The 26,882-nt window shown below is 41.0% G+C and overlaps 1 long non-coding RNA gene across 9 annotated transcripts in view; it reads left to right on the forward strand.

The window, feature by feature from the left end:
• The window catches only part of LOC141577202 (uncharacterized), a 112,929-nt gene that overhangs the window by 61,774 nt on the left and 24,273 nt on the right, over positions 1-26,882 (forward strand). For 7 of the 9 annotated variants that reach the window (XR_012505947.1, XR_012505951.1, XR_012505948.1 and 4 more), the window contains 2 exons: positions 16,425-16,610; positions 19,086-19,306. This is a non-coding gene — a long non-coding RNA (uncharacterized LOC141577202). Of the gene's footprint in view, positions 1-16,424; positions 16,611-17,369; positions 17,578-18,496; positions 18,557-19,085; positions 19,307-26,882 lie in introns of all 9 variants that reach the window. The other 2 variants (XR_012505945.1, XR_012505946.1) reach the window with 2 other exon arrangements.

Genomic DNA, 26,882 nt, shown 5'->3' on the forward strand with positions numbered 1-26,882 from the left:
TTTCTCCATTCTCGATGACGTGGTTGCAAATCACGTACAGGTGCAAAACCAGACTTAGCAGCTTCTGAAGGGAAACTCTCCAGTTCTCCCTTGATCGGCTTTCTTCCACGGGATGTAACTGCTGCAGCGTAGGCCTGAGTTTTACTTATGGAGTGAGGGTTTAATATCCAAAGTTAGCATAAAATGGTCAGATGAAGAAAATCGACGTTGACAATTTATTTTTGGGTTTCATTAGACAAGATATACTATCAATTAATGACCCATATAGCAAATGAAATTGACTACAGAACATTGCATTTCTTACTTTCTATTTAGAGTTCTCTTACAGAATAAGGTTGCCTGTTTTGGAACATCATCTCCACCACCACGGCACCTATCAGTGTGTTGGTGTGATTGCATTTACGCAGTGAATGTAATCTGGTCTTCCTCAGCCCCAAACACTCCAGTGAAGAATCACGGGCTGTAGCCATCTCTTGGTCACGCAAAAACTTCTAAAATTATATGATGCCAGAAAAGAAGGAAGAGAGAGAGAGAGATTGCCTTTATCAAAGTTCCTTTCAATTCTAACTGCAAACTGTTGTTGAGCAGCTCTGGTTTCCTTTGGATATGAATATATACATTTCTTTGCATGTAATCTGGGTTTTGGACTAGAACACCAAGTTCTTGCTGTCCACAAGCCACAAAAACAGTAGCCAAATTGCACACGTGTGAAATTGTTTATAATTTTTCCTGAGAAAGTATCTTTGAATTTGGGACTTGGGCTGTGATTTTTGCTTTTTGCTTCCCGCACCCCTCTTGTAATCTCTCACTCCTTCCCACGTGGCCCCCAAGAGTTCGTGGTCTCAAAGGAGCGGGCAAACACCCAGTTGGTCACCATGTACTGCTGCTATAGATGAAGCCCAACCAAGACCTAAAGGACATTATCAGAGAGGACTTCCTGGAAGAAATGGACTCTATATTCATTTGTGAGGACAGAGTGTCAGCCAGGAGAAGTAGTCAAGAATGTGGCTCAGGTGGCAGGTTCAGCCCGGGCAGATGCCTGGAGGCTTTTGGCGTGGGGAAACGGGGAGAGTGCCCTGTGTGGTCCAGGGTGGAAGGTGCCCCTGCTGGTGAGGACACTGGAGAGAGTCCGGGATGGAGGGCTTTGGAAGAGCTTGGGTTTTACTAGAACTGACACAGTAGTCAGTGAAGGGTGTCATCAGAAAGTGACCCTCAGTAAAGGTAATTCTGGTTTTTCTTCTGATATTCTACAGACACAAGGGTAGGGACGGGTGAGAGTAGGTATGTCTGTCCCTTTGAGACCCACCCCATCATTCATTTATTCATAGCACGTGCACTTCTGTGTGTCTAGGGGAGAGAGGGTGGACCCACATTAGTAAGCAAAATGTATTTGCTTCTTGTGAGCTTAGCATTGTCAGAAGTTGACTTAGCCTAGAATGTTCTAGGAATAGAGGAACAAATTGTGGTAGTTGGAAGGAGGGAAGGCTTCCTTGGGAAACAGTCAAAATGAGCCTGGAGACAAGTGGGGAGTAGGAGCAAGTCAGGGGGCCCCTGAGGTCACTGGGGACCTGTGTACTGAGGTGAGGCTGGGCAAGCAGTGTTTGGGGTGGGGCTAGAATTCCACCAGGGAGCCTCAGAAGGGTTTGAAGTGGGGGTGATGTAATCAAATTTGTGATTTGGGAAGACTGCTGTGGCTCTGTGTGTGTGTGTGTGTGTAGCAGGGAAGAGGGGAAGGGTGCCACCAACAGGGGGGTCATTAGAAGAACATTCACAGGCTGGGAGAGAGGCGTCGGGACTGCTTGGGGACGGCAGGGGCAGTGTGGATGCCGGATTTCCTTATGGGGAGGGCTTGTTAGCAGGGCGACCCTAGAGGCGACTTTTGGCTGGAAGAAAACAGATGGAGGCTGCCAGGTGGACTTTCCTCTTCTTTCCTTCCCTGCCTTGTGTGATGATCTTAGCTCAGCCAACTTTTGGAAAAGAAGAGCTAAGTTCCAGGGTAGCCCAGGACTTTGTTGAGCTCGTTCGAGTGAGATCTGATAGGATTTAGGTTTGTGTTCTGATCTGCATGTTCACTTAGCTAGAAACATCCCGTCATTTCAATTTCTATAGGGGTTTTTATTCTTGATAAAGATTGCTTTCTTGGTGAGAGGAAATTTAATACAGCTGTTGGCTTTCTCAAAAAAATCATATCTTTTAAGAACTTTAATATTCAAAACAATAGGAATATATTAAAATGTTAAAGTAAGTCTTTGGTGCAGTTTCTTTGCTTTCTGAGCTAGTGTGGAGTTAGAGCCTTTGCATTATTTAAGAGCACATACTTGTCAGTATTTAAAAAGCTGTTAGTGAGCGCCCCAGGCCCCACCTCTCAAAACATCATTAAAGTTTGCTCTGAAATAGTGAGGTCATAAAGGTCTTATTTGCAGAAACCAAACAGTTGGTTTATAATATGCAGCATAGCTCCCTTTATAAAATAACAATAGGTTCAAAATTAAGAAAGTGGAGGATAATTGATTTTTTTAAAGCTGAAACATAAACTTTCTTGTGCTAATGTTGCAACTGGAAATTTTGAAAAGAAAAATCCTACTGTAATATCATCTACGTGGAATACATATATGACTATCACGTTTGAAAAGTAACTGCGTGGTGGTTTTTGAAGTCAGGAGAATTCCAGCTCAGATACTGGCAGTGATGGTTGCTGGTTTTTAATGGAAGGGCCTAAATTTGCCTTCTTAGCATTTTTTTTTTTTTGGAGTGAAAAGTTTGAGTAGTGCTTTGCCAGCATGATTTTGGGGCAATTTGAGGGCAGATGTCGTGTACCAGCAATGAGATATTTCCATGCATTTTATTTTCCGGACATCACCAGGGCACATGTGGGGTTTGTGCCTGCAGGCTGGAATGCTGCTGGACTCCCTGATCCATCACCGTTATGTCCTGGAGCTGCTCCGGTCAGTGAATGATTTTCTGTGGCTTCTAGGTAATGTGGTCTGAGGCAGATGATCAGATGTGCAGTTAAAGTACTATTAGTTGAAATAAGAGTAACCTAGAAACATGGCTCTAACAATACAGGGTGAGGGAGAATTGGCTGAGCTGCTTGCAGTGGGGAGTTTTCTCAGGTGACTCCCTCACCGTGATTCTTGCCAGTATCCGCCCCAGCCCTGCACGGTAGTCCTGCCGAAGCAAGCATGCTCTTTGCTCAGAAACGCACTGAATTTCCTTGTGCCTCTGTTTGTTGGCTTGTTTTTTGAAAGCACGTCTTGCCCTTTGCTTAAATGCCATCCATGATAGTCACTTCTTACACTCATTCTACTGGACTTCGTCCAAAAATAGCTGCTGAATGGAAGAACAGAATGTAGTATCTCCATGTTGTGGAACATTATTCACATGTAAGAGTGAATAAAAAAGAAAAAACAAATAAAGAGGAAAATGAAAAAGGCCACCTGTTCTGGGAACTCCTCCCTGACTGTTCAACCCGCACTTTTCCCTTTGAAACCCAATCACTTATGCTCCACCGTACTCTTTTTGATAGTACTTACTACCTTCTAATAAACTTTAACGGTTTCAAAAAAAAAAAAAAAAAAAGAAAGAGAGAGATGCTGATACCACTTCAAAATGGACAAGCCTTAAAAACAGCATTTTAAGTGAAAGGAAGCAGACACAAACGGCCACATATTGTTGATTTCAGTGATCTGAAATGCCCAGAAAAGGCACATGCAGAGGCAGAGAGCAGGTGATGGTTGAAAGGGGCTGGGTGGAGGGGGATTAGGGAGTGACTGTTAGTGACAGGAGGTTTCTTCTGGGGTGATGAAGTGTTCAGGAAATAGATGGTGGTGAGGGCTGCACAACTGTGAGTGTGCAGAAGACCGCTGAGCTCTGTCTCTGGGAGTGCCTGTTGTTGGGGCGGCTTTATTTTGTTCTCATCGTGCAATGAGAAGACTCATCTGCTGCTGTGGCCATTCTACTCCCATGAGTGGTGAGGGTCAGAGACTTTGTAGAGTCATGTTTCTTTTTTTTTTTGCCCCTTGCTGAGTGTAGGCAAAAAAGGTTTAAGCCTGAGAAAGTGCTCCATCTGCAGAAATGTCTTTCAGTTTTGCATGGTGTAAAAATCTTGAGAGCTTTTTAATCGTTGAGGACAGCCTGTGGGTGGGAAACAGCCCGTGCATCCTGGGTGAGTCCCGGAAGAGCTGCGAGTCCCTCCCTGACACGGGTGGGGATTTCACCCCCGTTCAGGCAGTGAAGGGCCCAGACCCGTGAGCGGAGTTGACAGTCGTGAATATTTACGTGAATCCGCTGCTTCACCTTGGATATTAATTTCAAGCTGAGTCAGTTTGTGGCGGCAGCCTCATCCTACATCAGGAATTTATAGTATCTGCTCTTTGAGGTGAAGACCTGACAGACTTGACTATTTAACAGTCTCCCTTGAATTGCTATCTCAGATTACTTTGTCAAAAGCAAAACAGAAGAAATACAGACGTCCTTTAATGCCAATGTGACCTGGAAAGGGTTTAGTCTCTGTGCCTCAGTGGCCTTATCTGCAGGTGGGGATGATGATAACAGTGCTTCCCTCAGAGGGGCTGGTGAGGGGAGAGTTAGAAGCACACATGGAGGACTTACACGAGATGCTCATGAATGACCGAATTTAGTGCTCTCAGCCTGGTCAGGCCTCAGGAGCAGAGATGTCAGAACAGAGCAGTCCTAGCGGGAGCTCGATCCGTGTTGGCAGGTGTTACGATCAGTATCACCTCTGTGGGTTATCAGGTAGTTTTAAGACTTGGTAATATGAATTCATGAATAATGTTAGAAGACTAGACATCTCAGATACTGTTTACATAGTTCTCAAGATTTCCTCTGAGAAATGGATGTTTTCTCCCCATCTTAAATCTGAGATGAGTCTCTAAAATATTCTGTATTCCTCCATCTTTTTGCTTTAATTCTCCATTTCTTAAAAAAGAAAGTTTTTAAATGGAGTTTATGGGGACTGAACTGTGGGCCTCATGCATGCTAAGCACATACTCTCCCAAATGAGGTATAATCTCTCAAATGATTTTTTTTTAATTTACTTTCTTAGTATTCAGAGGTTAGAGGCCTCTAATTCTTTTTCTGGAGACTTGTCCATGAACCTGTAAATCTATAATTAATGGACAAAACTTGGTTTATTAAAAATATCAATAGAACATTCTGCAATCCATCCAAAAGGAAATGCTGATTGAATTAAAATGTTTCTCCTTTAAGGTGATTTCTCCTTTTTGGTCTAGCTTAATTTATTAACAGCCATCCTCATCATCATAATGACCAAACTCGCTCTGAGTGGACACCTACCTAACACTAAAATGCTTTCCTCATGTTTTACTTCATAGCAGGTGTTTGAGGGTAGGTATCAGTGTCTCCTTTTTTGCAGCTGAGGGATTGAGAGATGGAGCAGCTTGTCCTAAATCACACCCAGCTGGCGGTGGCTAGCTCGGTGCTGGAACCCAGGCTGCACAGGATGCATTCTTAATTGCTCCTCTAATCAGCCTCCCGTTGAGTGGTTACCCGAACTGCTGTGACTCCATAAATGGCCGATTTTAGTGATCTCAGCCTTATGAGGCCTTCAAAGGAGAGACACCAGTGAGAATGTGAGACAGAGTGTCATAAATTAAAATTGTACATTTTCACAAATGTTTAATTCTCAGGTAATTACTTAAAAAGTTAATTTTTTTAATTTAGTGGTCTGTTAGCACAAAAAACAAAACATTAAAAACAATTATAGTGCCAAAGAGAAGTGGGCTTTGAAAGTCCAACCACTGTTAATGATGTTACTTGTTTTTCTCTAGTGGCCCTTATTGACAGAAATACTTACAAAGACTGAATTGGTTTTATGTAGTCTTAATATGGAAGACAAGATTGTCAGTGAATATTATAAGTAAAATCTTTACTCTTTTCTTTCCTGATGGTGAATATGTAAGTTGTTTTCATGGCTTAAGTACATTTCCTTATTTGTGAAATTTGAGTAATATCGTTTAACTTGTCTGACTGTGAGAGTTAGACGCCTTGTATACAAAGAACACAAGAGGTGCTTAATAAAAATGTGCTGTCAGAATGACAGATATTTTAGAAGGATCAACTCTGAATACTAAAGAGTGTCGCTTATTTCTGATGCATATTCAATATTTATAATATTTATATATATGATATATTTGAATATGGTTTAAAGTAACAAGGATTCTTTTTTTTTTTTTTAGTGTAGTATGAAGTTTTAATGAAATCTGTATCATACTAGTGAGACAGGGACTAGTTAAATTGCCTTAATCAGACGACCTTGAATATTATTTACACAGAATATGTATTGTTACAACTCAGAATTCATGTTGCCATGTAACCATCCACACAGACATTTAAATTCGTGGAATTCTGACCAGATTCATTAAGTTTAGTAAAATACACATTGATCATTTTCAGGGAATAAGCTTCTCTCTTTTGTGATTAAGCAAAATTTTGATTTTTTTTTCCTGCACTCTTAACAGGTTTAAAATATCAAAACATTGATTTAACAAGTCACTTTTTTAATAGAATAAAGCTCATGCTGTTTTATTATGTAAATAAATGTTTTTGTATTTCATCAATCTTGTATGATATCCTGGCTCTTTGAGAATTATTTTGCAAGATACTTAGATAACCTACTGTTGGAAAAATACAAACGTGACTTTTATGAATATAGGCCTAGTACAGATCTGTTGGTTTATGCTACAGTGCAAGACATGAGGCCTGGGAGAGCTTTGCTGCCGATTGCAGGACAGAACCCATGTCTCAGTTTCCCCTCCTGTAAAATGAAGTGGCTGGACTGGATTCTTTCCTCTTCTAAGATGAGTTTCCATGAACCTATGTCTTTTGTTTATATTCAGGAGTATTAGCAATATCAGATTAAATACTGAATACCCTTCCCTTCCCCCGAAGCAAAGTGCAGTATGTGCTACATAAGCTTTTAGTTATCTGATTCTCTTTTCTGATCATACAGGCAATTTTTGTGTTGCATCTTTCCCGGCATCCTGGAAGGTCATTTTAGCCATAGGTGGCGCTGTTGCACCTTCTAACAGTCTTAATATTCCTTTTGCAAAAGAAGGCTTAACAAATGTTATTTTGTTTTGATTCCGTTGCTTAGTGCTTCAGAATAGCACAATGTCCATTATGTCTGTCTACCTGGAAAAATTATTCTGCTTATGTCTTAGACTTATTCTGTCATCTCGCTGTGAACATTTCAGACTTGCTGTGCAAACAATGGCAAAATCGGTCTTTTCTTCCAGTGTTAGAAGTCAGTGAGCCGGGATTTTATAAAACAGCTAGAAGCGGCCTCTGGAGCACCTTAAAGCTGAAAAGTGTATTGAGTTCCCTGAGTATTGACTCCGCCGCTGTGTGTTAATGGGTGGTAGGAGGTTTGGTACATATACGAAGGGGTGTAGATTTTTGAGTTGGGTTTGCGTGCACGTGCTGCCACTGAGCCACGTGAGCCTGAGTCAGTTTGCTCTGAGTTTTTCCCTTGTCTGTGAGATGGGGACATTCATATCTGCTTTGTAGAATTGTGAGAATTAGAAATTATGTAATGTGTTTACCACAGTGGGTATGTCAAGAGGGCTCATAAACTTTAGCTGCTTTTTTGTGTGAAGCCATCATTTGAGAGTCTTTGGCAATTACTAAGAAACAGGAAAATAAGAAAAGCTGGTTTTATGCTGAAAGATATTTGAGGAGGTTCCTTAGTTCCTATACCCATAATTAAGCATCAGCAGAGTCAGAACTGTTACACAGTCGCCCTGAACCAACGTTAAGCCACAGAATTCTTTGTTACTTCATATATTTTGGGGCTTAAATGGATCCAATACTTATACACATGTTGTCTCCAGCAGCCAACTGAGAGATGACACAAAAGAGTAGGCAGGCGATAAATGTCTTATTTGTTACTGATGAAGCCACGTTCTCCATGAACTTCAGGGCTGTGGGAAAATGCGTGTCATGATACTGTGTCCCAGAATTAGAGACTCACCCTGTCCCATGTAGCTCTGTGACATAGCTAGCCTTCCCTTGAGAGGACCTGCCCGTTCATGCACAAAGCTGTCCTGTCATGAAGCCGAGCATCCCAAGTGCTTCCCAATGGTGATCAACACTGGAGGGAAAGGAAGGGTTTCAAATGCCCTGCTTGTCTCCCCGGACTCACACCTCACTCTGTTAGTGTGACGAGGCCTAGCTGTTGGCCAGGGGCCAGGGGTGTGAATGGAGAAGCACTCTCCATGGCCCAGAGGAGTGGTTAGGAGGCATTCCCTCCCTCGGTTTAAACAGGTGGTGGAATGGAAGAGAAGGGTCCTCCCCAAGAGTTTATAAAAGGAGTAATAAGGATTTTCTTTGGGACTTATACTAGCCAGGAAACACATAAGATGATTAGAAGGGAGACTTGTAAATCACTTTGATATTAATTTGACATTTGTTGAGCACCCAAAATGTGCTACATTCTTTTCTGAGAGTTTTACAGAAATGAATCCTTCAATCTTCTCAACAAGCGAGTAAGGAAGGTTTGATTGTTATCCCAGTTTTACAGTGTGGAAATTGAGGCACACAGAGGGTAAGTTGGCCAAAATCACAGAAATAGTAAGTGGCAGAGCTGGTATTTAAACCCTGGCTTACTGGTTTGAGGCTCCCAGAGATGGGCTTTGGGTGTTTAGTGTTATCTGCATCCCTGAATCTTTGTACCTCTGTGCATATTTTAGCCCAGAAAGGACAGGGAAAAGAGAGTTACACAGATGCTCATAGTCATGTATTGGCCACTGTCCACAGAGAGTGAATCGTGATTGGCGTTATTTGTTTTCCAGGCAGTAGATCAGTTCTTATAACAGAAATTTAGTCCATTGAGTTAATCTAGAAACCCTTCCTGCTCTGTTTCTGTCCATGCTTGCCATGTGACTGCCTCCCCGTGATTAGGCCATTGAGAAAATTTACTCATGGTTGAACTCTGATATTTCAGTCTGGTTCATAGTTTCACGTCTTCTGTTACATTAATAAGTTAAGTTTCTGGTTTTCTTTCATCAGTGTGTCATGAGTTTGGTTAATGTGAAACAAGTCCATGGGAGCCCAGGGGTGATGACGGTATAATTTCTGAGCAAGTTGTGGCAATTCTACCCTTGCAGACCTGGCGGGAGTATGTCCGCCTTCCTCACTGATTTCCCCCAACAGCAGGGTCCTCTCCTACCCCCGCATGTGAGGCTGGGAGCTCTCTGAGTAGGCCAGTCAGAGGCCAAGTCCACCAATCAGAAAATGATGAAGTACCTGGAAGTGGTTTTAATAGAAGAAAAGGGTTTCCAGATAGTACAATGGGCTGTTCGAGTCCGTTTGGTGAAAAGCTGTCCAGTGTCTGTGGTTGAGGTGCTTCTTTGCTGTTGAAAAGCCTGGATTAGATGAAGGGATTTTAAAAAGCAGAAAGGAGTGATTTCAGGTGGTACGTCCACACCGGTGAGAAGTGATGGATGACCACCTGTGTGAGGCATAGACAGGGTCTTACAAACTTCTTAAAATAACTTTAAAAGCTCTTCCATCTGAGTGCATTTCATATGGGGTCCAGTTCTTCACTGGTCACCCTGAGAGGGCAAATAATTGATGATGGCAGAAAGGACACGGAGGCATCAAAAAGGTCTCAGTCATTTTCCCTTTTTAAAGGATGTGGCAAAGTGTAATATATTTGAGCTGGTTTTTCACTGAACAATTTTTAGTGTTTTCTGGGACTCCCCAATGCCCCAAGGTTCCATGCAGCTGGGTGTCCCCTCAGAGCAGGTCTGTCAGAGCTTGCCCTGGGTTGACGTGGTGTCACGGGGAGCAGGACGGTCAGAGTCCCCGGATCTTCCGAGCTCCGTCTCCTCATCCTCAGTGCCGGGTTTCTCATCCGTGTCTACTTAGGGTTGTTGAGAATCACACGTGATGGTTCAGGTGTGATTTGTGATAGTCTCTGTGATTGGCATATAGTCAATATTTGAAAGAAACACTTTTTTTTTAGTATAACTGTAGCATATAGATTGCAGTGCTTTTTAGTCTGCTTTTTTTTATATAACTTTATTCTTATTTTTAAATATGCACTTATTTTTATTTATTTTTTGGAGGTACTGGGGACTGAATCCAGGACATTGTTCATGCTAAGCAGGTGCTCTACAACTGAGTAATACACACCCTCCTTGTCTGCACTTGAAAATAAATATTTCAATGCGCAAAATAGCTCTTAAACACCATCATGGGACCTAGTCACTGTATAGAGAGTTGAACACGTATGCTTTTTCAATAAGAATAAATGTTGTTGAGACATACATTTCTGAATCTGTTAATGTGCTTAAAAACGATCATAGGTAGTGATAAACACGAATCTTTGATCCAGTACTTCTTAGGGTCTGTTTTGCCATCAAGTGAAATTACATTCTACAGAGAAAGCTAATTGGATCTCTTTGATATTTGGATGGTTTAGCAGATGATCAAGGCTTTCAAAAGCTGACAGATTTGTATTTTAAACTAACTACAAAGTTATCTTGTAGAAGTTGGAATTCCTAAACTTGTGAAGTGCCCAGTAATCCAGGGGGTATGTGTCTGTGTCTGTGTGAACGTTTGTGTGTGTGATTTCAGGAATCTAGAAATAAGTTTCATATGGACTTCTGATACCTTTCTCCTACAGTTCAAGGTATAGGCATATATTTACACAAATAAATTGATATTCTTTTGTCATTTTGCATATTGGTGGGAATAAGAGTTTCTCATACTTGTTTCAGAAGGGTTGGGGAGCATGAGCTCAGAAAACGGGAGGAGAAAGAGGGAGGGAGGCACTTCACACTTTGTGCAGGATATGAGAAACAGTAGCTTTTTTTTCTCTTTTCTTCTAAAGCAAACTGGCACTGAATTGTAACCGACTATTACCCAGAATTGCTTTTCTGATCAGATACAAGTGCCTCAGATTTTTCAAGGCAACATGAATGATGAAATGTGTTTTAGCAGTTATCATTAAAAGTAGTTTTATTTTTCAAGTAAAAGGCTATAGCCTATTCTTCCAGCGGTACATGAAGTCCTCATTGTTCTATGTACATGATCTATGTGCTTAGTTTCTATGTTTTTTTTTTTTTTAAGTGCTTGTTTCATTGTGGTGTGAATGAATGTTTAAAATTTCTGGATTTTGATCTTTAGAACATGCTGATTTATCAGAGCTGTTAAAAACCTGATTGTTCTTTGGTCCTTGTTTGTTGGGGCACCCTATTGATTTCTGTTGTCTGTTAAAGCAGGAAATGCTTCCTCTAGCCTGCAGATCATTAAGTGAATGGTTTGCAGTGTGCCTTTAAAATTATTTGAATACATTGAGCATGTTTGTCCAGTGAATTCTGAATTAACTCATTCTGTTGACTTTGCTTTGGTTCTGTGGCTTTTGCTCCTCTCCACAAGAATTTGAATTCTCTGTTGCATTTTGTATACGTGTTCTTAACAGGGGAAGAAATTTTGCATTTTTTACAGAGGTGGCTTTTCCTATCCCCTCTGAATGCCTTCTATAATTGATACAATAGTAACCTGTTATTGCAGTGCATAATTCTTTCATAAACTATTTTTTGGCATATTCAGAAACAATGACAAAGAATGATAATAAAAAATATGAAAACCTTCCTTCCTTTGAAGAATAGAAATCAGGTGGTCAGGCTCACGCATGCTTTGTGCCTGACACACTTACTCTCATGTCATTGTGTATCATGATTCGGAGATGGAGTTGCTCCAGGTTTATAGATTTTTGTTTTAACATTTGTGTTGAATTCTTTCTCCAGGCTGATGTTTCCTGTTGGTTTTGTGGAAAGAGTAGAAGGGAAACAAATCCTTTGTTTTGTTTTCAGGAGGCCTGAGTTGATGAGAAAAGGGTTGAGGGTGGGCTGAGGAAAAGAGTGACACTCCCTCTCCTCCCGGCTGAAATTGATAAACAAAGAAATCAATTAAGTGTATCGGTATTTGACCAATAGAAGTTAGAGAGCCCAAAATGGCTAGATATGCCCAATGGAAATTACTGAATTCACCTGCAGAATTATCTGCTTTACCAAGTAGAAGCAACTTAGAGCAATCAGAAAAATCAGTAATATGATGAGATATAAAAGGAATATTATACCTTTTATTTCTGAAACTTTTCTACGGTAAGTTGTGTAGAGCTAAAATTAAGTTTCAAGCACCAGGAGTTAAGAGTGTGGGTAGTTCTGTAGGATCGTTATTCACGGATGTACCTAGACCCTGCTAGAGTGGCTGAAGATGGCAGGAAAAGACCCAGAGGCAGGATTTGTCATCTTAGGGTGTCCTCCATAATGGTTCCATGTGGGAGCCCATGATTGGTTTAACAAATTGTAACACACTCCAGCCGCCTGTGAACTTTAAGAAGAAAAATATATGCTTAAAAACTGCTTTACAAGCAAGTGCCTGTACATCCTCACTCCAGTCTCCTTGCATTAAAAAGCAGAGACAATGCTTTTCTTGCATAGTTGAGGTTTTAGATAGCACTCTGCTGGTTGCAAAGCAAGGACCGAGGCCCTCAGGTATAAACGCTGAGCTTGTGTGCTGTTAGATAGTCTATGATCCACAGAACAAGGACCTGGCTGGTCTGGTGGTCTGCTTTGTAATTCACATGTCTAAAAATGTATCTTGTTCCCCTCACCCCATTACTTCCCTAAAGATACACTAATCCTTTGTACTCATTGTGTATTCTACAATCTCTGCTTCATACTGTCTTTCCCGAAGTTCCTATTACTATCACACAATTGTTAATGAATTTTTCCTTTGATTATACACAATAAATAAGGGTGCAATTGAGAGGCTCGTGGAGTTGGCTCCCTACTCCCTCTCGATTTATTGACTTTTTCCACAGAGACTTGAATAATCATTCCATGTCGGTAAGACTTCTGCCAGCCAACCCACAGTTCCAGGTGAGAAGGATGCAGGTTTACCACTCCTACCCGATGGAGAGAGAGGAGAGAATTGAGATATGCTCCCCCATGGTCGCTTCCTGTCCCACGGCCACTGCAGTTCACCTGCAGCCTTCTGGCCTCTGCTCAGAGGGCCTCTGTCCCAGGACTGACTGCAGCCTTTTCTTCCCTTGTCAACATTTCCTGTGCCTTTCAGAAGTTGTTCTCTTCTCTGCAATTCAACCCTGGCAGATGTGATGGTGGTCAGCGTGCTGGTGGGCAGTCCTTTGGGGACTCCCAGGAGACATGCTGATTCTCCTGAGTCTCTCAATCGGGGTTACAGAACAGTCGAGCACCGAAGGAAGCCCATTCACGTGAGGTCAACAGAGCATTTTATCACTTTCATTTTATTTTTAAATTTTCAGTGGAGAAATTATTTGTAGCAAACTGTTCCAGATATTCGGCCGCCTGCTTTCCTCACCACCATTTCCTTGTTGGCTCTGGTGCTTGTTTTAAGAACCAGGTTTCTTCTCTGGTCATTTGTAGCAGCTGGGCTTGCTGAATCCTTGATCTGCATTTGAAGCAGAATGCTTCTTCCTGATGTGAAACTGATTTTCCTATTTCTGAATATTTCGTGTACACTCAGCAACTGTTTCAAGTGAAATGCTCTTGTCCAATTTTGGTTAACTCACATTTGCTGATCTCCTACTTTCATGCTGAGGGCAGTTTCTTCTTCCTCTAATAAAAGTTAGCAATTTGCATTTACTAGGGAAGGTACTGGCCCGAGTTGCTTTTTTTCTTACCAGTTTTAATACAATTCACCCATTTAAATATACAGTCGTTTTTACTCTATGCCCAGAATTGTGCATCCCATTTAATCTTAGAATATTTTCATTCCACCAACAGGAAGCCCCGTATGCATAAGCAGTCATTCCCATCTTCCCCATCCTCCCCCAGCCCCAAGGAGCCACTCTTCTCTCTCTGTGGATTTGCCTGTGCTGGACATTTCATTTAAATCGAGTCACTTCATGTAGGTGGAACCGTCTATTGTGACTGACTTATTTCACACTGAGTAACGTTATCAAAGTTTGTCCACGTTGTGGCCTGGGTCAATACTCTATGCTTTGCTATTGCAGACTAATATTCCACTGTATGGCTGGGCCCCACTGTTTACCCATTCATCAGGTGATAGGCAATTGGGTTGTTTCTGCTTTTTGGCTGTGATGAGTAGTGTCGCCATGAATATTCCTGTAGGAGTTTTTATGTGGATATTTGTTTTCAGTTCTCTTACGTTTGTGCCCAGACAGCAGAGTTGCTGGGTCATTCAGAAACCAAATGTTCAACTCTCTGAGGACCTGCCAGGCTGTTTTCCAAAGTGGCCACGCTGTGTTACGTCCTCACCAGCAAGGGCTGCGCGCTCCGCTTCCTCTGTGTCCTTATTAGTGCTTGTTACTCTTTTTTTTATTATAACCTATTGTTGTGAGTGTGAAGCGGTTTCTCCTAGTGGGTTTGACTTGATTTCCCTTACAGCTAATCATATTGAACATCGTTTCATTGTGCTTATTGGCCATTTGTATATTTTCCTTGAAAAATTCCATTTCAGATCCTTTATTCACCTTTTAATTGAGTTGCCTTTTTATTGTTGAGTTGTAGGAGGTACTTGTTTTTTTTATAGATACAAATTCCTTATCAGATAAATGATTTGAAAAAAATTTCTTCTGTGTGTTGTTTTTTCACTTTCTGGATGGTGCCCTTTGAAGCAAAGTTTTAAATTTTGATGAACTCCAATTTATCTCTGTTTTCTTTGTTCCTTGTGCTTTTGGGGTATTATTTAAAATCTGAGGTATTTTATTTAAAATTTTATATATAAAATAACTTAATTCGTAGGACCGTTCTAGGAGATGGGTGCGGTTGTTGTCCCCAGTGTATGGATAGAAGACTGAGATGCAGAAAATTTCTCTGAAATATCAGTTTCACAGCTACCCAGTGCTGTGGGAGTTCAGGCACTCATGTTCGTCCCAAACATCTGTGATCCTCACCACCATGCTCCACTACTGCCTGGAATCGTTAATGAAAACGTCTTTCCTTTTTTGATTCCTTGTTTGTTTTCTCATTGGGGACCTCATCTCCTCATTTTCCTTTCGGATATCAGTATAGATTTATTTTAGGTCTCATGTAGGCAGAAGCATTTCTATCAGTTAACTTCTTTATTACTCACTCTCCAGTGATGATTGTTGCTAGTTGACCTAATCAAGTCATGCTTAAGTCTTTCCTTCTCCTGACACTAAAAACAGTCATGACTTACAGAATGCTAAAAGCAGAAAGTAATTGATTGATTTTATTTTGCTACCCAATCAAACCAATCAAATAAAAACCCGCTGTTGACACAGATTATAAGCCCTCCAGGTTAGGGTCACTGTCTTCCTTGTGTTTCATTTATTTGGTCACAGTGTCTGGATAGTGCCTTGCTGTTCAGCAGTTTTGTTAGGAAACGGTGCTCGTGAATCATTGTAAGGACAGAATTTTGACAACAGACTGTGTTGTTCATTTCACAAGGGAAAAGATAATATAGAAATACTGCTCAGATCTATTTGAAAATTAAGCTTGGAATTTTGAGAACAATTCAAGAAACCATACAAAGATTTTTCACTAATTTTAGATCTATCTTAAACACATTATGGTTACATAGCAGAGTAACTTATCAAGTAGATTTGTCAAGAGGAGTGTATTATTGATTTTTTGTTTTAGTTGAAATATTCTATGTGGGATAAAGTAATCAGTGCCTATAAATGAACAAATATGTTTGTATTTCTATGCAACATGGGAGCAGACTACATATGTTTCAATATAATATATATGACTGTGTGTTTTAATCTGTCTGTCAGTGTTTTTATAGTTTTTCAGCAATGTTGTAACATTAGAATTCTAAGAAATTCACTCCCGATACTACTGCAGTTTGTACTGTGTATCCTGTCTTATGTATGGGATTCCACTGTCCCCTAAGTGAGGAATTTCCTCTCCTATTGAGTTAGAAGCAGATTTAAAGGAACTGTGATTTCTAGGCCTTTGCTCTCTATGTGTTTGCACTTGGGTGTCAATCACAATTTTCCCTTTCTTGAGTTTTCATTGTTCAATTAGAATTATTGAAAATAACTATTAATATGTTTCACTAGTCTCCCTAGAAACTTGATGTTTTGTGCTTTTCAGTTTTCAATTTATGAAAATTATAAATGCACACTTGTTTTTAAGTAGTCCTTTTTCACTAGATAATTGTTTACCTCTTTATAGTTAAAATAATTTTTTTCCTAATGAATGAATCACTGTGCATGTTTTACAAGATATCTTACTTTTTATTTTTCTTATTCTAACAGGTATATTCATTGTACAGAATTTTGAAAATAAGGATAAACCCAGTAATAACTTAAAAATGGCCTCTAATCTCACCTGGAGATACAATTGTAAGGTTTGAAATTGAGAATTACAAGTCCTCTCATGTTTTTCTTCTTTTTCAAGTACGTTTTGGTTACTGAGTCCCTCAAATTCCCATATGAATAGTAGCAGCAGCTAGTCAGTTACTGCAGAGGAGCCCGCTGGGATTGTGATCGAGACCACGTTGAGTATACAGATCGCTCTGCGGAGCACTGCCATCCCAAGAGCGCTGTCATCTGATCCAGGAATGTGCGTGGTGTGTCTGTCCAGGTATTTAGGTCTTCTTTAATTTTTTTCAACCGTGCGTAGAGTTTACATAGTATTATTTTACCTTATTTTTTTGCCTTTATACTGAGTACAATTGTGCAAGGTACTAGGATCAGAATTGTATTATAGCCCCGCCACTTGCTGCCACCATGGACGCTGCACTCTTGCTTTGCCCTGTGTAAAATCTTGCAGAAAATAGGACCTAAGTAACTCTCTCTTGAATGAATGATTATATGATTGCTGGATGATGCTGGAGAGTCCTTGTGATGATGTCTTTTTCCCAGACTTTCCCCTCTTCTTAACTATGCCTTTTCTCTTCCTTTCCTCCAACCTGGGTTTCAGCCTGCCTGTGGCATTGATTTTCCCTGCGTGTGGACTCTTCCTTTCACTAGTTCACAATAATGTTTCATGCGGGCTATGAAAACTTGCTAGATGTCAAGAAATAGCAAATTCACTGCATGCTAGTATTTTTAGTCTGTGGTATTATATTATCCATTGAAATTAAATCAGGCTGACCCCCTGAGCCCTCCCCTGATCTCTTTTCTCCTTCCTACGGGTGATACTTCTCTGGTTGCTGTCTGTGCCCTTCCCCCAGACTTGGTTTTGGAGTTGAGTAAGTCACCATCAGTGGAGCTCTCTCTTTAAAAATGAAGAGAACATTTGCTCCTTCTTCCTGGTTGGGGACTGGATGAGATGTGGTAACAGATAAAGAATGGAGCCCCATCTCATTCTGACCCTCGCTCTTTCCGTTCCTTTCTCCAGGGGAAAAGAGTACAATTCAAAAATATAAAGATTGTGAGCTAATGAGATAGACAAGACAACCGAACATTTGTTAAATATCCTTTCATGCCGGAAACAAATGTATTATACACACAAAAAGCACACAAATCACGGTAGTACTGCGGTTACAAACGTGGGTCCGAGTTCGAGTCCTGCTCTGGAGTGACCAGTCCTGTGAGATGGAGAACTGGTAGGTCGGCTTAGCCTCTCCTGGACTTGTTTTCTGTCCTGCAGAGATGGGGCTCGATAGGCGTCCCTCTCCCGTAGAGGTGCTGTGGGGTGTAAATGGCACGCGTGGGCAGCCCGAGCACAGCTGCTCATTCCTCGTAAGGGCAGGATAGCATCGCTTTTGCGGTGACAACTTTATGACCGTCCCGTGTAGACTCTTAGTGCTCCGAAGGGATGCCTTGTGGTTTGGAGATGGGATTCTCACTTCTGTAAATACCCAAGGATTGTGTTATTGGGCCGTGCTGATTTGAATCTATTCTTTAGAAAGTACATATTGTAGATATATTTTTCAAGCATGCATGCTTTTTTCTTTTATTATTTATAGTTCTACCCTCTCATCTCTTGGTGTGACTTTTCATGGAATCCAGGAAACAGTCCTAAGCCACCTGCCTCTTCACACTTCTCCGTGGTGGTTTTCTTCCCTGACTAGAAGAGGGTTCTGCATAGGAAATTTTCTTTGTTCCCCTTTTCTTGGAGTCACTCTGTCTCCCCAACTCTCACCTGTCCATCTGTCCATTTCTCTACCCACTGATTCTTCTGACATGTTCCAAAAAGCATTTCAGGCAGCTTACAGAAGAACAGATACCAAATAAACAGGTGAGGAAATGGGGCCAAGTTCAGACAGTGAGGCTAGGAGGCGAGCCTGTGTGGGAGATGCAGGCGTGAGACACACGCCTCAGCCCTGTGACTTATAAGATCGACAACAACAGTGTGCCTGAGGCTCCCAGCAGACACAGGGAAACAGGGTTTGTGGGAGATGCTCACTGGCTGTGAAATAAATAAGTGGCTTAGGAGATACCCAGCCTTTCCAGCTACTAAGGCTTAGGAGAATATTTTGAGTTTCTTCCAAAATCAGAGTATTGCATCTTTTCTTTTTTCAGAGATCTATGTATAGTTTTTTACATTCTATACCTGGAAATTTCTCCAAAACTGCTTCCCACGTGAGTCCCATGGCTCGGGAATGGGTTGGTTCTGCTCATTGACGGGGGTTGGCCAGAAACAGAAAATGACAGCCTCAAAGGAGCCTGGGATTTTTCAGTTATGTTTTGTCAGTGCTGTTGATTTCAGAAAACGCTTTCACCGTTTCTCTCCATCTGAGGTGGCAGCGTGCTCTCTTACCAGCATCAGGAGCTCAGGGCCGCGGGATGGTGGGGGCTGACTGCACTGCTATCAAGACAGCTGTGCCAGTCACTGCAGGCGTGGTGATTTTACATAGTGCATTTCATGTTCTTTAATAGGTTTCAACAGGTAGTTAATTAACTGAGTTAATTAACATTTAAAAAATATGATGCTTTGTTGAAAAGACAGTTATAGGCAGAATATAAGTTGTGAACACTTTAAAAAGGTTTCATTACTGAAATTTTAGTAGGGAAGATTTAGTTTATCTTATTTACACCTCTCTTCAAAAGTAACAAAGAAACAAGACAGAAAAAGCAGAGGATGATTTCTGTTCTTCCTCTCGGCTTGCAGGTGCCCTCACCTCCAGTGGCATCCATCCAGACACCAGCACTGACACTGGCCGTGCTCAGAACTGCCTCAGCCCTGAAGACACAACTGACAAATAGAAGGGGGCCACGCCCTGTGACAGCAGGTGCTCTCACTTTGTGGGTCCTTATGTAACTGCGCAGTGTTATTCAGGATCGCCCGTTCTACACTGTGTGACGCTGCTGCCGTGTCTCCTAGTTATTTCTGTAAGTACTCGTGTATTTTTTTCAATGTGTGTTACTAGACATCTAAAAATGCTTTTTTCAGATGAAAAATAATGTGTATTTAATATAATAAGTCTTAAAAAAAGGGACAAAAGGGTCTATCCTGGTCCCACTACTCAGAGATAATAATTAACACTTTAACATCTATTTTCTGTTCTTTTCATCAGTGTGTATTACGTCTGTCATAAAAACGAGCGAGCACTCTGTGCCTGTTTACTTTGTGGAGACCTCCATTTTTCATTCGGCATATTACACTTTTTTCTACAGTATTCTCTCTCCCCTGGCATGATTTTTAATGACCAGTATAGCATTCTGTCTTGTGGAGGCAACGTCCATTTTACTTCGGACTTAAATAACCTTTTAAATTCCAAGTATATTTAACTGAAATACTGAAAAGAGAACTGTGGTGGTACCGAAAGGCCCCTACATCCCTTCCCCTTTTTTTCCTGAGAGTAAAAACTGCTGACAATGTGGTGTATATATTTCATGACCTTTATGCCTGTCATATATATATACACATACATACATACATGTATATGAGAAATCTATGTATATGTGTGTGTATATATGCTTTATTGAAAAATAAGGCCATACTATATGTTTTGTGCAGCTCGGTTTATTCACTGAGGTGTATATCATAGACGTCCTCCCACTCCAGACTCACCCGGTCCTTTCAGATAGAGTAGAGGGGTCTCCTGTTGTGCAGTAGATTTGGTCTCTTGTGTAAGGACACCTTTGGTGGGAGAGTACTGTGGACAAGGCCTTGGACCACGCCAAAACGCCTGCCCCTTAGTGCCCACAGTTCGCCTTCATTTACCGCATCATTGTCTTGATAGTGGATACTTAAGTTTTCTCCATTTTCCACTGTCAGAAAGGGTGTTTGACTGGCGTCCTTCTTGTACAAACATTCCTGTGATCTTGTATGAGTATTCCTTTAGTTAAGGTTTCTGGAAATTTAGTCCCTGGATGTGACAATTACATACATCACAGGCTCCTTTCAAGTGACTCTAGAAATTCCTTCTCCTGCGGGGAATGAAAAGATGTAGAATAACTTATGTAACCAATTCTCTATCGCTGGATATGATTTCACTTCAGCTTTTCTTCCCACCATTGTAAACAGTGCTGTGTAAATGCTCTGATGAGTACATCTTTTTGAACTGATTTTTTTTCTAAACGAAACTATTCCTAAAATGGAGTTCAGTCTGTGTGTACACACATTTTTCAGAGTTTACATATCCATTGACACGTCATCCTCCAAAAAGATCGCTCAGTTTGTTCTCTCAAAGATGGACACTACCTAGAATATTTTTTAAAAACATTTGCCAATATGATGAGCAAAATTGCTTTTTCATTGTTTTAGTTTGCACTTGATGACCAGTGAGGTATTGAGCATTTTTCACTCATTAGCCATCTGACTTTTAAAAGGTGAATGATCCCTTTTGTCTTTTGCACACATTTAAGTGAGGGAGCTTCTTGTTGCTTTGTGACAGCTTTTTGTATGTTATGAACATTAACCCCTTGTCTTCATTAACATGTATCACAGAGCTTTTTCTTGTCATTTCTTGCCTTTCATTTTGTTCAGTAGGTTTATTTTTGTTGTGGCCGAAAATAATCTTAAGACAGTAAATGTCTTCTTTTTGGGTTTTATCCTTGATAGTATTCTTAGAAATATTTTCTTATAATGGTATATATCTCCTCTGTAGGATTTTTTAATCTCTATGATGGAGATGATAATACTACTTTTTATAGTGAGGAGAAGTTGAATTACTATAAGCAAAGATTTGTATTTGCTGTTATTAGTACTTTCTAATATTTACATCACTATCTGTAATTTTTCTTGTGGTCATTATGACTGGAATAGAATTTGTTTTTTCCAGGTGATTCTCTGATTGTCCCAAGACAATTATTGAATTCATACTTTGCTCTTTGATTTGAAATCCCAACTGTACAAAATATTTATGTACACTAGAGTCTCTTTTTGAGCTCATGGTTTATTTCTGTCAGTCTTACTTTCTTACTCCAGTGCTATATCTTACATATTGTAAAAATTTATTTAATATCTGACAGTGCGATTTTTTTTATTCTTTTTTCCATCCCCAATTTTCTTGTCTAGTATTATGAGTTTATTATTCCTGAAGAGTTCCAAAATATTTTGTTCAAGTTAAAAAAAAACAGATAAGAGCTGTCATGGGAATTTTTAGTAAGTTTTGAATTATTCTTAGGAGAACGTTCATCTTTACAAAACTGCTTTCCTCCATACAATATGTTGATGTCTCTGCATTCACACTTCTTACTTTACCCCTCAGTACAGTCCTGTGTTTCTCCATGTACAACATGGGCATTGTTTTTGAGTTTATTCCAGATTATTGTTGAAGTTTTTGTTAATTTTGTAAGTGAGAATTTTTTGCTATTATATTTTTTAACTGTTAAAACTGACACCTAGGAAGGCAGATTCAATTTGTAAATACTCACTTTGTAACTTGTCATTTAAAATTGTAAGTATTAAGTACTTGTTACAGAATAGTTTCTTTTCTGTTTTTAAAAATTTGTTTCCAAAATTCTCAAAATGGTCATAGCTAAGTAGTATAGGTGGGGAGACAGATGGAGAGAGGTAGTGTGGCTCATGTACAAACTGTGAGCACTTTCATGGCTGCCTTTATGCTGGAAAAACCGCTGAAGAGCCCAGGTAAGAACAGGGGTGGCTTTGTACGCACTTGAAAGCCAGCTTTCCTGCCTGTATGGAGAAGCCTGGTGAGTGAGGCAGATATATGATCAAGGTCGAATGGAGGTTATTGGCTGCACAGAGCACTGTGTCTGTGAGAACAGGATACCATCGCCATGGGAAATGCTTGGTGCAAGGAACAATGCAGGGAGCTGGGAAGCCTGTCTGTTAAGGATTTTCCAGCCCTGGGAGTGGGAAGATCAGACTCTCCATTCAGATCTGAGTTTGAATTCATCCTCTTTAGTTTACTGGTCCTCTGACTTTTCTCAAGTTATACATCCTCTTTGAACTCCTGTTTTCTTGTCTCTCAAAACAGGAGAATTACGGCCTGCTGCTAGAGTGTTTGATCAGGGTAAATAATTTGTGTCTATAAGATGCCATGTACAGTCACAATCTCAGTGAGAAATGGGCTGTCGCCTCTTCTTCTGCAACTCAGTGCTTGATGAGACATGGGGGAAAGCCAGTCCCTAATTTGTGTGTGATGCAAGTAGGAACAAAATTAAAGTCTTGCCTTTCCCTAGTAGTATTCTTACTCCTTTGCTTCATTTACTTCTTTCCTCCTTTCCTTTCCCCTTTCCCCTCCTCCATCAAAATATCCTGGGACTCTCTCAGAACACTAGATTCAAGTTACTTTAAAGGTTGGCTCATCCTCATGAAATGACAGTAACATAAAAAAAATCTGTACACATCCCAGAATGCATTGTATTTGATTTACACACACACACGCGTGCACAAAAACACACACACAATCAGGCTACCTCCCACTTGCAGAGGGTGAAGGAACACTTTTTCTGAGTTTTCATTCACTGAGCGTGAGAACAAAGTCTCTTACGCAGACTTTCACCAGCCTTCGTGCATGGTGTTTTTAATTGGATTTCTGCTTTTTGGCCATAGATATAGTATCCTAATAGAAGAGAGAAAGTGAAGACATAGACATTCTGCTGAGATATTGGTGTCATCATATTTGAGTTGGAAAGGGCTTAAGACAGCATAGAGTCATAACTTTTTATGGGTGAGAATCCATGATGGTGTAACTTGGACAAGAACCTGGGTCTTCTGCCATCTTGTCCATGTGGGTGAAAAGGCAACTGGGTGGGGGATGGCAGGGATCTTTCTTGCTTGAGTTCCATGGTCTTGCTAGTTTTCATTGCTCAGCTGCCTTTAGTTTATGTCCATGAGGCCTCTCATGGGAAGGTCACTCTGTCCTGATAGATTGTTTCTTATCAGCAAAAAGCTCTGGACCCACTCATATTTCCCAGAGTTTTCTGCTGACCTGCTGACACTTTATATAAATGAGACCAAGAAACTACTGAATATAAAATCCTTATTGTTATCGTTTGCCCTCGAGTTCCATAGGAATGGGGTGCTGTCTCAGGCTGTCTAATGCTAGATCTGAACAAAGATAGGGTGATAGGCTGTGCTGCTGGACCTCCACAGTCGAAGGGGATTTCCACCTTAGTTTTTAGAATCAGGCAGATGAGTTCAAATATTGCCTTTACCAGTAATTATCTTTGTGACTTGGGGGAGAAACTGTACTTTTTTGTGTCCAATTTTCTTTGTTTGTAAATAAGTTCAGTATTTATTTTAAGGTTTCAGTTTTAGAATTGAATGAGCTAATTCCCTCATTTATACCTAAAATAGTGATCGCGTGGTTCTATGCTGGTGCTTTGGAGGTTGATTACTATGGGACTCGGCAGTGAGAATGGGGGTGGTGGACCCCTGGATAATAGAGCTTATATTCCAGGATATGCTTGTAAAAGACTGGATGTGCAGTGGATTTTTAGTAAATATCCACTCCTTTCCTACTCTGCTTTGATTGTGTATATATCTTTATACTAATATATGAACAATTTTTATTGCAATTTAAATATCTTTGTAGTATTTACAATATGTAGCTATAAAAAATACGTGAAATAAAATGATTTGACTTTTATTTTCTTTTCAATAAGCAAAACAAAATAAAATAGCAAACAACAAAGTTTTGAAGGAGTAGAAATAATTTTATTTCCATGGAATCAATTCCGAATAATAGGTTTTTTGGTCGTGTTCTTAAACAGCATATAAAATTGATTGGTTGTGACATACTGGAAATGAGGAAACAGTGGAGACATACTACCTCTAATGCAGTCATTTATTTACCAAGTCCAAACTCGTTCTGCTTGCTGCATGACAGGCCAATAAATCAGGAGATGAGCTTTTGGAGTAAGGAGTAGTGACTTTATTTGAAAAGCTGGCAGACTCAGAAGATGGCACACTGATATCCAGGAGAACTCTCTTCCCCAAGTCAGAATTCAGTCTCCTTTTATACTAAAAAGTGGTGGGGGTGTGGTTGGTTGTTGCAAACTTCTTGCTGTACGAATTGATTTCCTTGGAATCCTTTGTTCTTGCAGGTGTCCATGTGGGTCAAATCATGGCGCCCCTGTAAAACCTCAAAAAAAACAAAGTTTATTTTTATTTTGCAACTTGCCATCTCTACATAAGTGTAGAAGAGCTAACATCCTTAAAGATCAGAGCCCGCAGAATAGGCCCTCCTGGATATTTCAGGCTAAAGGCAACTTTCTTCTACAAAAGGTGCAGAGATAACAAGTCTTAGCCTAGAAAACAGGGTACAGGTTTAAAGCCAAATGAACACATCTAACATGGAGTCAAATTTGTTCTTTTCTATTACAATTTCTTTTTCCACCTCATAGATAATTTTAGTAAGAAACATGAGCAATTTTTTTACTTTTGCTTCTTAATAACGGATAAGTGGCCCAACTACAGTTTTGTGAACAGGGATGCTGTGCGGGCATAGGGGTCACAGCAAACTCTTGTTGGGGGTGGTCGACCCTGCAACATGTCTGATGCCCTGTGAGTGTTGGTGAGGGTCCCCCTAACCAGGGGCTCTCTTCAGGAACCACCATGTGGGTATTGACCTCTGGAGACTTCTTTTTCAGCTGTAGGAAATTTTTTTAGATGCTGTGATGAAAAAATCACTACAGCTGGGGATAATCAGGGAATAAAGGAAGGGGAAAAGGGCTTGGAGTAGTGTAGAAGAGGACAGAAGATCAGGGAGCCTGGGGGCTTGGGGGCAGGGCCACGGGAGAGAGAGTAGCAGAGGTGGGGAGGGACCCGGCTCCAGAACCAGCTCCTGCAACTTTCCCTGCACCCAAGCCTCACAGCTTTTAATTGGGCCCAAGACTCTTTCCTGTCTGGATGTCACCCTGGACAGAACGTTGAGAATCGAAGGTAAGGGGTGGGCAGCACTCACCTAGGGGGTCACTGAGGACTTTGGTCAAGTCCACAGTGCCTTTTCTAGTCATGTGTCTTCACTTGTCCTTTATCTCAGGATCTGAGAAGCAGGAGCAGGGAAATCAGGGAGAGATCCAGGAAGACATTTGACTCTGTTAAGAGACGACAGTCACAGCGACACGGGGAGCGAGGACACTTGCAGCAAAGTAAAATGACTTCACAAATATTGCATCAGAGCTGCAGGTGTGAGAGAGCCTAAGCCTGTCTCAGAGTGCAGGGGACAAGAGGAAAGGAATGGTAAAATTAACACTGACAATTGAAATTTTGTTAAATAGCCTGCTAATATTAATTGTATCAAATGAATGTATGCAGGTGTATTTCTATGATCATTTATAGGTACACACAACCCCACCAGCCCCTCTTTCTCCCATCGGGGATGGGCTTTCTCAAGCACAGTGCCCCTCCTGCTTGGGTGGGCCACGCTGCGGGTCCTCGCCTGGGGCCAGGCTGCTGCAGGGCACTGAGTACCCGAGGCACGGCCTGGGAGACATGACAGGAACATCTCTGCTCATAACTGAGAGCCTCCGTTTCCCCCTGCAGTGTAAGAATGCCGGTGACTCAGTTAGAAGCATGCATCCAACCCGTCCTTCCGTGTCATCACCATCTAGAATCGGTGCCTGAATCTTCTGAATTTCTCCAGAATGTGGTTTAAAATCACCTTCGACAATTGAGTGTGTGTCCTCTTACAAGTGGAGGAATTGCTGCCATTTCCCTGGAACTTACTCACCACTAGTCCATCTGATTTTTCTGTGCTAGGATTCAGTATGGCCTGCTAAAAATTCTGCAGTCAGATCTTGAAACACTGATGAAGAGGATTATTTATTTTATTTCTTTATATGATAGTGTTTTACTTTCAAAATTCAGAGTTTTCGGTTCTTTCAAAAATTTTTTGGGGGGTTGGAGAATCAACGTTTCTCTTACCATCTTTGTGACTTGTTGCTATATGCCTCTCACCTGTCTTCTGTCACTTGTGAGGCAGTTCCATTTGTGACCCTGTCCGGTTTGTTCATGTTATAAAATATAAAGTCTGTAAAAGTACAGTCCCTTTTACTCCGAAGACATTACACAAGTACTACTTAAATCTGGGTGTGGTTTTTAGAAGACAGAATCATTAGAACATGTACTTGCAGGTTGCTAGTGCAAAATCCCCAAATCAATAGTCTAGCTCAACATCTAAAATCTTTCTAATCTACCTTGGATTTGTATGGATAAGTGAAGCAGTTTGCTAAGAAATCAAGACCAGGTTTAGAATACAGGCTGGTGTAGCTCAGCAGGTCCTCCCATGCTGATGCTCTGCCAGAGGGTGGGGCCAAGGGGAGAGGGCGTGTCCTGCCCTTCCTGAGCTGACAGTTTGACGGCAAAGACCTTCACCAGGTGAAGAACTGGGAGTTTCTTCTAAGAAGAGTGGGTTTGAAAAGAGTCCTAAAAGCGCGGGAGTGACACAATCCCATTTGTCTCAAGTAGGGGAGAGCGGCTTTAGGGCCACTTGGGAGACTCGTGAGTCCAGGAGTGCAGTGTTGGTGGCTTCCACTTGAGCGGTGAGAC

The sequence above is a fragment of the Camelus bactrianus genome, chromosome 3 (genome assembly GCF_048773025.1).
Source record: "Camelus bactrianus isolate YW-2024 breed Bactrian camel chromosome 3, ASM4877302v1, whole genome shotgun sequence".
In the NCBI taxonomy this organism is placed as follows: Eukaryota; Metazoa; Chordata; class Mammalia; order Artiodactyla; family Camelidae; genus Camelus; species Camelus bactrianus.